General features: G+C 34.6%; 1 protein-coding gene across 4 annotated transcripts in view; it reads right to left on the bottom strand.

Annotated features, from left to right (window-relative positions):
* cdh23 (cadherin-related 23) overlaps positions 1 to 14,992 on the bottom strand; it is a 233,072-nt gene that overhangs the window by 161,889 nt on the left and 56,191 nt on the right. The window lies entirely within an intron of this gene.

The following is a 14,992-nucleotide window of genomic DNA, read 5'->3' as shown; positions in this document are numbered from 1 at the left end:
GATAAAGTAAAAAAAAAAAATATCTTTACTACAAAGGTAATGCTTTACAATAAGGTTAAATTAATTAATATTATGTAAATCACTGGGTATTATGAACTAACAATGAACAATACTCTTACAGCATTTCTTCATCTAAGTTAATGTTAATATTGTAAAATATTTCCATATTTAAATACTTTAACTTTTAAAATTGTTATTATTATATTTATTAAGCTAAGTTATATATAACCTAATCTAGATCTATGTGTTGTTATTACTATATATATATATATATATATATATATATATATATATATATATATATATATATATATATATATATATATCTATATAAGTATCATTATTGCAATAAATATATTAATTAATTAATTAATTTTAATAATTGTATGTAATATTATACTTACAAATAGCAATTGTGTGTGTTCATGTAGCTCATGTAGTAATGAATTAGAATAATTAAATATAATATAAATACTGTAATTATAGAAGTCATATATATTGTAATTATAGTTATAACTATTATAATAAATTACATTATTTAACTTGTTTATTTTTACAAATCTATTAATACAAAATATTTATTTTATTATATTATTACAATATATAAAATTTATAACATTTTATATTATAATAATCAAAAATATCTTCATTTGTGTTCTGAAGATGAACGAAGGTTTGGAACGACATGAGAGTGAGTAATTAATGACAGAATTTTCATTTTTGGGTGAACTATCATTTTAAATATATTACATTTAAATTAAACCTAGAATTAATAAATGCTGTAAAAAAATAGTGTCTGATGGACTACAGCTCTCTGGCTCTCACTTATGTGATATCAGACACTAATTTGTTTAAAATGCTCAACAGAGATCTATAATGTATGAGAAAATAATCTTACATCAGAATGTTGTTTATTGTTTTTAGTTCAGGGTACCTTCATTCTCTAGACCCTTATTAACAAGAGTCTTCTCTTGAACTGACCACATGAGTCCTGTTCTTTCTGAACAACAAGTCTCAGGCTGTCAAAAATCCAGACCAGAACTTTTCATCCCACCATAAGTAGCACTGATGTGGATCCTGCTGACCTACGGCTGCGTTGGCAAACACAGGAACAATCATATCATTAAGTTTCACTGACGACACTACAGTTCTGGGACTCATCAACCCAGTGTGTGGACAACAATCCCTTAACATCAGCAAAACAAGGGAGCTGATTGTCGACTACAGACGACACAAAGCAGCTCGCCCTCCTGCGCATCAGCAGTAGACTGTAGAAACATCACTCAGAATCACACGGAGCTCAAACACCTCTCACATCAACATCTGCACTTCCTAATCAAACACAAACTGCTAGAGTCTGTAGGGAAATGTAATGTGAATTGTCAGTAAAACCTACTGTATACAGAGGGTGTGAGAAAGAAGACAGGACACAAGTATTAAAGAGGTATTCACATTCTCATTCACATTGCATCTAAATTGCCCAAGATCTGATTTTCAATTTTCTTGTTCGTACTCTTATATTTCATTTCCTAGTGCATTTTTTTTGTCCTCATTCACTTTCCTGAACATGACGAGAACGGAGCTGAAAGAGAAAGTGAGAGAGTGAAAGCTGAGTAATGAAGCAGAAGAACAGCTCTCCTCATCTTCTACCGGACGGAAATGGCTCTGAGCGGGGGTTGGGGGGGTGCACGTCTCCATCCTCCTTTATTCTATCTCTCTCATCACTCTATCCTAAATCTACAAATCAAAAATTTACACTGAAAGGCATGCAATGGTATGCCACAATCCATAGGCACATCGGTGAAGCTCCACCCATAATTAGTGATGTCGTACACAAGAATTTGTTCACTGCTGGAGACACTACTTTAAAACAAGGGTTTACGTATAAAAATTATTGCAGGCACAAATTTATTAAAGCAGATTAAGTAAAATGTCCATTTCCAAAAAGGACAATCGATTATTATAAAAAATATTGTCTAAATGATTAACGTGTAAGTCTTCTGAAATCATACAAATACAAATAAGATCATTTTTATATTTTATGGAAGAAAAAAATCCACATTTGTAACAACATGAGGGAAGAAAATGAGATTCTACCATGCAAAAACTGCTCTAGGTAAGCAAATTTACCAGTTAAATGTATTAATTATAATTTAATCTAAATATAATATAATATAATATATTATTTACATATATTAAATATATAATTAATTAAAAATATATCTAAATATTTTTAAAAAAATCTAATCATTTAAATGTCATTTATAAAAATTTATGATTATTTAAAATAAATCAATGATATACATTTAATGTAATAAATGTAATAACTAACTTAGAATGCATACATAGCCAACATTCAACACACACACACACAGTCTAATGTTTAGGTACGTGATGTAAAAATAATGGATGGTTTTTAGTCAATCAGACATACAAAATGATCTTATACTTTTAACCTTGTACAGTGATAGCCATAGACCATGTATTTGTGCATATGAACACTGAGCTTGTAACACAAATGCAGTGGCATATGCCAGCTTAAAGAGCAACCCATGTAAATAGAGTAAATTTCTCAATTTGTAGAGGTGTGTATGAAGAAATATACACTATCTAATCGGCTCACATTCCACACACACACACACAGCTCACGGCTGACTGGTCACCAAAGGTCTTTGCTGTGTATTTAAGAAGAAAGATAATCAAGAAAGAGTCTGGAAGGCCGAGAGACACCGAGAGAGAAAAAAAAAAAAGCAAGAGTGAGAGAGAGAACAAAATGCACAAAGAGAAAAACTGATGGTATTTGGGTACCTCATGGCGAGAGCACAAGGACGCCACAAAGAAAAACCCTCCATCTCCCACTCCTCTGCCTCAATCATTCAAACTCTTTCATTCTCTCATTCATCCTATTTTTTGTGTCTCAGCGGGAGCGAGCCAGGGTCAGACGCACACATGGGACGAACACGCCCCAGAAATGCTACGGAAAAGACAGGGAAAGGATGATAATGAAAATTTTGTCATGATTTACTCACCCTCACCCTTCAATTTCTTTTTAGCAGAATGTCTCAGCTCTTTTCCATACAACAAAAACAGACACTGTCAAGCTCCAAAATAGAGCACCATAAAGCAACAGTAAAATGGTTCATATGATGTGTGACATACATCCCATATCGTCCAATATGTGTGAGGAACTGGCTACATTTCTACACTGTAGCTTTCAAAGACAATGTGTCTTCACATGTCAAGTTATGAGTAGTCTTTATGACAGAAGTACCTTCACAAGACTTTTTGTGGCGCTTGACAACTGTATTTCATGCATGAGGAAAATATGCAAAGTAGAATGAAAATTCATGAAGAAAGCATGCAACATAATTCAAAAAGAAAATAATCTGGGTTTGGAAGGAAGAATAAATAGTGACAATTTTATTTTGGGCAAAAAAAAAAAAGTCAAACAGTCCGATAAAACAGCTTTGAAAGCCTCAACCTTCAGAAATACAAAATTACCACATAAACACTGTTTCCCCATTTGGTGTGTCTCATATCTCTTGGTCTCATTTCTCAGCCTCTATCCATTTCGTTCAGGTGAATTGTGTTTTTAATAGAATTAAATGCAAATGGACAGAGAGCTGATTATCATACAAAAGGTGCATTGCACAAAGAGACTAGACATTCCAGCTTCATTTATTTCTTTGATACTGTTGCATTTGTCCAAAATAAAACACTGCAATTATCAATGTGTGTGTGTGTGTGTGTGTGTGTGTGTGTGTGTGTGTGTGTGTGTGTGTGTGTGTGTGTGCAAACTGTGCATGCATGTTATTTTTTTATTCTATAATCGCTAATTTGATCAGCGTGTACATGCATGGTTGGTGAGAGACTGCTGTGTGTGTGAAAAAACATTTGTTTACAGCCTCATAAACACTCACATCTGCGGGAGACAGCAGAGGAAGAGGAGTGTTTATCTGTTATGGCTGCTCTTTGGGGTGACGTCTATTTCCTGTCTATTAGATGAGGGTCCTGTCGGAGGAGCCGTATTATCAGCGGCTGATTAAACTCACTGTGGTGGAGACCCAGTGTGGCCATGGAGAAAATCGCTAATTATAGGGCCAGTCTTCACTTTTCACTCCTGCTTTTACCCTTGATAATAAACCACTTTGGATTTTATTGCTGTGAACAATAAAAAATGGTAGCATGGTAATGTTTACGCTACGCTGTTGCAAAGTTATTGGCGCAGTGAAGTTTTCCGTGTTCTTGTGACCTCATATTTACGAGTTGACGGCAGACTAAAGCTTTCAATATGTCATTTTCAGTCAGGGATGAAAAATCCATATTTACCCGAACAAAAGGCACATTCACTTGCGCCTCAAGAGAGAACATTTGAGCAAAATGCTTATAAGGAAAAAAAAAATCATGTAGGGTTTCTAAATAGCAATGATATAAAATGTAAAGCAAATTGAAAGTAAAAAAAAAAAGTGTTAAAGTCTCAGACTGTGCTCAAATCTGAACAAGATAGATAGATAGATAGATAGATAGATAGATAGATAGATAGATAGATAGATAGATAGATAGATAGATAGATAGATAGATAGATAGATAGATAGATAGATAGATAGATAGATAGATAGATAGATAGAACGATAGATAGAACGATAGATAGAACGATAGAACGATAGACAGACAGACAGACAGACAGACAGACAGACAGACAGACAGACAGACAGACAGACAGATAGATAGATAGATAGATAGATAGATAGATAGATAGATAGATAGATAGATAGATAGATAGATAGATAGATAGACGCAATATGAAAGAGCAACCTAAAGAGCAATAAAAAGAGAATAGGAGATGAAAACAGGGTAAAATGAGAAATTGATTGATATAAAGATGAAACAGGGAATGAGAAATGATCACCACAAATAATCAAGTGCAAGAAGTATACACCATGATCACACAGTATGGTACATCAAATACATTTCACAAAATATAAACATACTTGTCAAATACACATACTCACACATCAATATTCCCACTTCAAATGCACAACCAAACATCTACATGCAAGCCCATCCACACACACACACACACACTCCCAGTTTGACACATCAAACAGTTGATTATAGCTGCGGTGAGAACAGATAGATACTAATGCTCTCATATTATCTGACATTATGATTATATAGAGCTAAGGACAGGTGTGTGTGTGTTTCTCTCTGTGTGTGTGTGTGTGTGTGTGTGTGTGTGTGTGTGTGTGTGTGTGCGTGTGTGTGTGTGTGTGTGTGGAGCTGAGCGGCCGTTTGCAATCACTCTATGTAGCTTTGCAGCAGATAGAGGCACTCTGAATATTTAACATACAAGATTTACGAGTGAAACAAAAGCAAACAAAGACTCATTTCATATTCAAGCTAAACTAAATGCAACCTTCCCTCATTTATAAAGACAATTCAAGGCATGGGAGTGATAAAAGAGATGAAGCAAGAGAGAAGGAGAGAACTTGTGTGAGAAGTGATGATGGGGTCTTATTACTGGGAATGAGAATAAAACCAGGCTGTTTTTCCCCAACAACTTTTCCATTTGATTCTGTTGTTTCTGCGCAAATCATTAAGTGATCAAGTAAATTTACTCTAAACTAAAATATGAATGGATGGATGGATGGATAGATGGAGAGAGATAGATAGATGGATAGATCCATAAATGAGTAATCATTGATTTTGGATGTAGTGCATACTTTCTCACACTGACTATCAGTGTTAAGTAATGTGCTCAAGTCACAGTCCTGCTATGTCTCTCTCCATCTCCAGGGAAAGAGAGGAAAGACAGAGTGAAAAAAGGAAAAGAGGGATGGGGTGCAGGACTCAATTATACATCAAAGCAGTTGTGCTGGGAATATGAGGAAAGGAGAGAGACAGACAGACTGAAATACAGACACAGAGAGGAAGAATGAAACAGAAACAGGTAAGACAAAAAAAAACATTCATTAACTAATATCTGTTAAAGGATTAGCTGACCAACATTTACTCAGTTTTAGTCAATGACTTAAATTTCACTCTGTATTACATGCATACTATGATATGAGTTTTAACACATTTTGGAACTTTTTGTACTTTCTCAAAGTTTGACAGCTCTTGGTTGCAGTATGCTTCTGTTGTGTGTGTGAAAAAATGTCTGCTTTTGTGTTCCTTACGGGAAAGAAAACTATACACGTTTTGACTGACATGAGGATGAGTAAACGATGACAGAATCATAATTTCTGAGTGATTAAACTAGAAAATGTAAGCATTTACAAACACAGAAAGTAATATCCACTAATAAATATAACTATCACAAACCACACAGTCAACATATATCATAGTCAAAATTCAAAATGAAAATCCACAATTAATTCCAGAAATAAAAGAGCATCTAAAAATGAAGTTTGCCATCTGTGAGTAAAAGTGTATTGATTTTACAGAGAGTGAGAAAACAATGAATTGATTAAAATGTCAAATTATATTTTATGCAAACGCTGTATAATTCCAGAGCATTAATCTGAATCAAACCTCACCATCAGTAATGAGCTTTAAAAACCCACTGTAGTCCATAATATGCTGCGTTCAAAAGTTTGATTTTGTTGGTATGTTTTTTTTTAACACTTTTATTCAGCAAGGATACAGTATATTGATCAAAATTTAAAAATATATATTTTTTTTTCCTAAATAACAATAATAATTACACAAATTTATCATGGTTTCCACAAACCGATTAAGTAGCAGAACTGTTTTCAACACTGATAATAATAATAATACATTTTTCATAAGAATCAAATCAGCATATTAGAATGATTTATGAAGGATCGTGTGACACTGATCACTGGAGGAGGACTCTAGTATTATATTTTATTGTATTTATGATCAAATAAACACAGCCTTGGTGCATCAGAGACTTCTTTCAAAAACCTTAAAGATCTTAACCGAACCCAAACTTTTGTACAGTAGCGTATCTGTTCAAAACAGCATGAATACTTCTAATATATTAAACATTACAACATACTATTTTTGGAATTTCGCTATAAAGTCTTTTCCTGCACAATGAATCAGACTCATGAAAGCAAACTGCTTCCCACATAAATGAGCAGCCTGTGATTACGGCACAATTCTGCTCTGACTAATCTACATTTCACGTGTGCTACAGGAATGAATGTGAATGTGTGATTCTGTGGTTTGGTTGATTCAAGCAGTACAGGCATGGAAGACTCTTTCTAGCTCTCTCTGGTATGACAGGAGAGATTAGACTCCAAAACCTGCAAACACAAATCAAAGGTGCTCTTCATGCTCAAGCAGATACAGGACATAGAGAGAAGGAGAGAGAGTTTGATGGACAGCACAGGCGTTGTTAGTATTAGCCACTGAAGTGTAAATGATGTGTGCAAAACTGCAACGATTAAATGACATGAGTCCGCATCTGTGATATCTCACTAAATAGCCACTTAAACACACATGGACACACAAACATAGACAGAAACTCACAAACAGCATCATAAATGCACACAAACCTCACAAATACCTTTAAAACCTGCGTCACAGAATTTATTACATTTTAAAATATATTCAAATAGAAAATAGTTCTTATAAATCATAAGAATATTTCCCAATATTACTGTTTTTCTGCATTTTTCATTTAAAGGGATACTCCACCCCAAAATGAAAATTTTGTCATTAATCACTTACACTCATGCTGTTCCAAACCCGTAAAAGCTTTGTTCGTCTTCGAAACACAATTTAAGATATTTTGAATGAAAACCGTGAGGCTTGTGACTGTCCCATAGACTGCCAAGTAAATGTCAAGGTCAGCCGCACCACAAGGATGCACTGTTTTCTTTCAAATCAAAGAGTAAATATACGTAGAAAACGTATCCTTGTGGCGCAACTGACAAAGAAGAGCGTAAGCTGGCTGCATTCAGCTCATATTCTTAAAAATGGCGCTATGCTGATGTGAAGAGACACAGAGGAGACAAATTGTTGAATAAAGTCGTTTTCTACGCATACAAAAAGTATTGTTGTTGCTTCATAACATTATGGTTGAACCACTGATGGCAGATGGACTATTCTGACGATGCTTTTCATACTTTTCTGGACCTTGAGTGTAATTTACTTGGCAGTCTATGGGACAGTCACAAGCCTCCCGGTTTTCATCCAAAATATCTTAAATTGTGTTCTGAAGATGAACAAAGCTTTTACAGGTTTGGAACAACATGCGGGTAAGTGATTAATGACAACCTTTTCATTTTGGGGTGAAGTATCCCTTTAATACAGCCTTGGGGAGCACAAGAGACTCCAAAACACTAGAAAATATTAACAATCTCAAACTTTCGAACAATAGTGCATCATTCCAAGAGGACATTAGACATCCAGATATGAGGAAATTCGACATTTCTACAATAAACAAAGAACTAAACTAAGTAATATCGATCTCTCTTGAATGCCAATTATAGCCCCAGGGTTGCCAAACCTGATCTATTGTATAAATACAAATGCTAAATAGTTGAGTGCATGTCTTTTTGTCTTCCTTCCCCTCTCTCTTATTCACTAGAGATGCAGGGAAAGTGCCCTCTCTTCCATTTGTATGTGTGTGTGTGTGTGTGTGTGTGTGCGCAAGTGTTTGTAATAGATTTCAGTGAGAGTGACGGGAATAAAGCCTCCAGTTTACCGCTTCAGCAGTGAATTCCGTAATGACTGGCTGGGGAGAGCAATTCCCTTCCCTAAACATCCGCTGCTTTACATTTGGCAGGCAGTTTTCAAACAGATCAAGAGGCTATATCATCACTGTCCACCACAAATCTCCATTTCCCACAGCTCCATTTTTCTTTGAACGTAAATTGAAAGCTGGCACACTCGCTCTTTGTCTTCTGGTTTTTTGGCAGGTTTGGGAGTGAAAATAGTCAGTTTGGAAATATCCTATTTTTTGTTCTGACAGGGCTGAGCTCACCCTTCAAAATATTTATTAATGCCATACACTGTCTCCCAAAACAGTTATTAAGCTTGCCACTGTATGACATGCAGCACTGGCCTCTATCATTACTAAAGACCTTTGATTACATCTTGTTATATTACAAATTCATAATGTTCACAAATTTTCCCTATTTCTCTTATTCAGTGATCCAAGCCTTAGTGAGTGGGCCTAGCAATAGAGCGGTTTTGGGCATTATATGCTCGTGACACAAAAATTAGCCACTTTGTACACTGTTAAAAATAAAGGTTCTTTATTGGCATCTTTAGTTCTATAAAGAACCTTTAATATCTATGTAAGATTTCCAACCACAAAAGGTTCTTTAGATTATTAAAATGTTCTTCACACTGTTCTCTTCAAGAACTACTCGCTGAAAGCTTCTTTGGGAAGCCAAAAATGGTTCTTCTATGGCATCCACCTTTATTTTTAAGTGAGCATGACACCACATTTTCTAAATCTAAGGCTGCATTGTACAGTACACTACATGTGAGTCACAGATTAATTGTAGATTAATAACAGAATGATTGCCTTCAAGTCCTTCTGGGAAGTTTCTGTGTACAAGCTTGGAAGAAAAATAGCAGAAAATGAGAAAATACAGAAAATGATTTTGTCACAATTAAATGTGATGCTTCATCTGTGTATTTTATCATTCTTGTGTTGCCATGTGTTACTCTATATCAACACCACATAAAAAAAACATACCGACACGCTGCTCACCAACACGGAGGATCTCAACTCTCTCTGAAGTCACACTGCAAATGCAAAGTGTGTTTGCTTGTTTCTGCACATGAACAAATGCCAGTAAGTTGAAATTTGTGTGAGCTAAAGCCAAAAATCATCCAGTCAATCTAATATCAGAGTAATTCCACTACAAACACTCACAACAACAACACGTTCATACAAATCTTTCAGTGTCATGCATGTCACTTTGTATAAAAGCTCTACTAAATTTATAAAATGTAGGCCAAAACCAAAAACTCACTATTTGCAATGTAGAGTATATGCAGAGAGAAATCTTTCTGTGTCTTATACAATACAAGGTGTCCATCCTAACAATGACAGAAGGGCTTTTTCTTTTGGAAAACAATAAAATTACTTAATTTTCCCAAATTATTCCTGTTTATTCCCTAATAGAAAATTTAAATAAATATGTTTCTTCTAAAATATTTTGTTTCAATACTGTCAAAACATTTAATAGCCATCAAACATATTTTAATTTAATAAAAATAAATGCTGACATTAAATGCCTGCTGATTATATATTTTAGTCCATCTTTTTAGTTTTTTTTTTAAATTATTTTATGCTTACAAAGGCTGAATTTATTTGATAAAAAATACAGTTAAACAGTAATATTGTAGCAAATAACAAAACTGAATCAGTCTTCAGTGTCACATTATTCTTTAGAAATCATTCTAATACGTTGCTTTGATGCTCAAGAAACATTTCTTATCAGTGTTGAAAACAGCTGCATGCTTAATATTTTTGTGGAAACTCTAATACATTTTTTTCAGTTTAAATTAGCAGTATTTATTTGAAATAGAAATAAATATCTTTACTGTTCACTTCCGATCAATGTAATGTATCTTTGCTGAATAAATGTAAAAAACATTTGAGTATATGCACATAAATTTAATTCAACAAACTGAATAGGATTGCAAGCCATTCTCAACTCAGATCTCAATAACACAACCGGTGTTTTTCCTCTCACACAATATAATTCTCTTGCTGTAGCACTGTAGATTCAGCAACTGTGGAGTGTCATTGCAGAATAATAGTGTAGTAAACACTGACACACACAACTGCATGCTTACATACACACACAGCCGTAAATTTAAGCAGCTTTATAACTGTCAGATGCAATGCTGTTCACCTGCTTTCCTTCCATAAGAAACCTCCCACAGTTACTGCCCAACAAATTACCCTGCCAATTACAAGCCCATTCACACACAGTTCTTTCCTGCAGCCTGCTATGATGCTCAACCTATTCACAAATTATTCTATAAATGTTTTACATGAATAAATATTTGCATTTCATTGATGTTCTTGAAAGCACCTTAAACGTACAGAAATTAAAGCTGTTATCATCTTTAACCTTTCCCGAAAAAATCTTCTTTTTCATTCAAGTGCTTACAGCTCTTCCTACCACCTTACATTATTCCTCATACTCTGACTTTGAGCAGTGATGTCAGGATAATCCTTAATTGGTGGAATACAGTTTGAGTGACAGATGGATGGAGTGATGCTGCAGTGTGTTTCCACATACCAAGAGAGGTCAGTGGAAGTCATCAAAATACTATATACTGTATATATATTTTTCTGTATGTTCATAGAGCACTAGAATTTTGCTAGTAGAACAAAAAAGCATCATGAAAAGATCATATATATATGATCTTTTCATGATGCTTTTTTGTTCTACTAGCAAAATTCTAGTGCTCTATGAACATACAGAAAAATTTCACCAAGCTGGTAAAAATACATTTCCTGGTTATTATTCAACTCATTGACACACTATTTTCCTAATTAATGCTGTACAGTTGCTTTGACACAATCTGTATTGTTAAAAGCGCTATATAACGGCTTGTTTAAATCTGATCCAGAGACTGCATTATTTGGATATTCTTTTTCTTGATTTAATGATTATGGTCAAATTTTGCATGGTGTTTATTTATGTTGAAGTTATGCTACCTTTTTTGTAAGACACTAATGAAAATCACCATGTAGAATAAAGGATATTACAAATAAATTAAATGCATTGTAAAATATGTATAAATCATGTTGTACACTGTGTATTTATACTGATTAAATAAAACAAAAATATCTAAATATATAAATGAAAATCACCATTTAGAATAATGTGAATTACAAATAAATTAAATGCACTGCATATATATGTGTGTGTGTGTATATATATATATATATATATATATATATATATATATATATATATATATATATATATACACACACACACACACACACACATGCACACATACAGTGGGTACGGAAAGTATTCAGACCCCCTTAAATTTTTCACTCCTTGTTATATTGCAGCCATTTGCTAAAATCATTTAAGTTCTTTTTTTTCCCTCATTAATGTACACACAGCAACCCATATTGACAGAAAAAACACAGAATTGTTGACATTTTTGCAGATTTATTAAAAAGAAAAACTTAAATATCACATGGTCCTAAGTATTCAGACCCTTTGCTGTGACACTCGTATATTTAACTCAGGTGCTGTCCATTTCTTCTGATCATCATTGAGATGGTTCTACACCTTCATTTGAGTCCAGCTGTGTTTGATTATACTGATTGGACTTGATTAGGAAAGCCACACACCTGTCTATATAAGACCTTACAGCTCACAGTGAGGTCAAAGGAACTGCCTGAAGAGCTCAGAGACAGAATTGTGGCAAGGCACAGATCTGGCCAAGGTTACAAAACTTAAGGTTCCTAAGAGCACAGTGGCCTCCATAATCCTTAAATGGAAGACGTTAGGGATGACCGGCCAAACTGAGCTATCGGGGGAGAAAAGCCTTGGTGAGAGAGGTAAGGAAGAACCCAAAGATCACTGTGGCTGAGCTCCAGAAACGCAGTCGGGAGATGGGAGAAAGTTGTAGGAACTCAACCATCACTGCAGCCCTCCACCAGTTGGGGCTTTATGGCAGAGTGGCCCGACGGAAGCCTCTCCTCAGTGCAAGACACATGAAAAACACCTGAAGGATTCCAAGATGGTGAGAAATAAGATTCTCTGGTCTGATGAGACCAAGATAGGTCTTTTTGGCCTTTACTCTAAGCGGTATGTGTGGAGAAAACCAGGCACTGCTCATCACCTGTCCAATACAGTCCCAACAGTGAAGCATGGTGGTGGCAGCATCATGCTGTGGGGGTGTTTTTCAGCTGCAGGGACAGGACAACTGGTTGCAATCGAGGGAAAGATGAATGCGGCCAAGTACAGGGATATCCTGGACAAAAAACTTCTCCAGAGTGCTCAGGACCTCAGACTGGGCCGAAGGTTCACCTTCCAGCAAGACAATGACCCTAAGCACACAGCTAAAATAACGAAGGAGTGGCTTCACAACAACTCCGTGACTGTTCTTGAATGGCCCAGCCAGAGCCCTGACTTAAACCCAATTCAGCATCTTTGGAGAGACCTGAAAATGGCTGTCCACCAACGTTTACCATCCAACCTGACAGAACTGGAGACGATCTGCAAGGAGCAATGGCAGAGGATCCCCAAATCCAGGTGTGAAAAACTTGTTGCATCTTTCCCAAAAAGTCTCATGGCTGTATTAGATCAAAAGGGTGCTTCTACTAAATACTGAGCAAAGGGTCTGAATACTTAGGACCATGCGATATTTCAGTTTTTCTTTTTTAATAAATCTGCAAAAATGTCAACAATTCTGTGTTTTTCTGTCAATATGGGTTGCTGTGTGTACATTAATGAGGAAAAAAATTAACTTAAATGATTTTAGAAAATGGCTGCAATATAACAAAGAGTGAAAAATTTAAGGGGGTCTGAATATTTTCCGTACCCACTGTATATATATGTATATGTGTGTGTGTATATTATTTATATATATATATATATATATATATATATATATATATACATACCTATATATATATATATATACATACCTATATATATATATATATATACATACCTATATATATATATATATATATATCTATATATATAGATATATATATAATATATATATATATTATATATATATATATATATATATATATATATATATATATATATATATATATAATACATACATACATACACACACACACATGTATGTATTTTTTTATTTTCATTTTTTGAACCTAAAATAAGCTTAATATTCATTTCTTTGTGGTAAAATATGTCCTGGACATGTTTCAAAAGAAATGATACAGTACAAGCTTCAACTTACAAGATGATTCAGTGTTCCTAAAAGGTAAGAGAGACTCTACATTGAACAATCCAAATCTCTTTGAGTTTTCCACAGCACTGATGAAGAGTGAGAATTATGGGTAAGTGGCCAAACATGCGGGTCTTCTTCTGTCCTCCTAACTGCAGACAGCTTAATCATCAAGCCTCAGTAAACAACATCAACTAAATAGAGCTCTCTCTCTCACACTCGCTCACTCTCACCCTACTTTTATTTACTCACAATGACAGATTGAAAAGGGGAAAAAAAGAACTGGGGCTTTGAAGATTTGCTGTGGGGAGGAGTGTGGGATGTATATAGACACACAATATAAACATCAGCTGAGGTGTGTGTGTCTGTGTGTGTGTGTGCGTGCTGTGGAAAGAGAGAGCGATGACTACTTTACTCTACCAAATTATCTCATGTCAGGGATTAGAAGAGGACGGGCCAGATGGATGATGGGAAAAGGAGAAAGGGATAAGTTGAAGTTGGAAGAGCGCTGATAGACGGAGCAGAGCAGGAGAGTGAGAGAAGGGGGGAGTCTGTTAATTTCAGTTGGGGGTGATGAATATGACAAAAAAGAAAAAGATATATAGAAATAAAGAGAGTCCAAAAATATTCACCATATTCCAAACATATTTGGAATTCAAACTTTGAATATGTCCTATCATAAGACATTGTGAAATCATTCAAACCATTGGTGTACAGTACATTGTTTCAAGAAAAAAGTTTTTTTTTAAAAGTAATAAATTAATACAACAAAATAAAATATTTATTGTGAAATATATCAAATGTTTTAAAGTAAAAAATAAATATTTAAAACAAATTCATTAATTAAATTAAATTTAAATTTATGCATTTAGCAGACACTTTAATCCAAAGCGATTTACAGTGCATTCTGGCTATCAATTTTTACCTATCATGTGTTCCCAGGGAATCAAACCCCCAACCTTGCGCTTGGTAACACAATGCTCTACCACTTGAGCTACAGAAGCACTTAATTAAAACTGAAATAAATTAAATAACATGTCAAAAAAAAAAATGCCTCCCCCAACACATTTTCATATCAAACAGGATATTACATTAA

Source organism: Cyprinus carpio, chromosome B13 (assembly GCF_018340385.1).
Source record: "Cyprinus carpio isolate SPL01 chromosome B13, ASM1834038v1, whole genome shotgun sequence".
NCBI lineage: Eukaryota > Metazoa > Chordata > Actinopteri > Cypriniformes > Cyprinidae > Cyprinus > Cyprinus carpio.
Note: the sequence above shows the minus strand (reverse complement) of the source record. Positions and strands in the feature narration are given on the sequence as shown.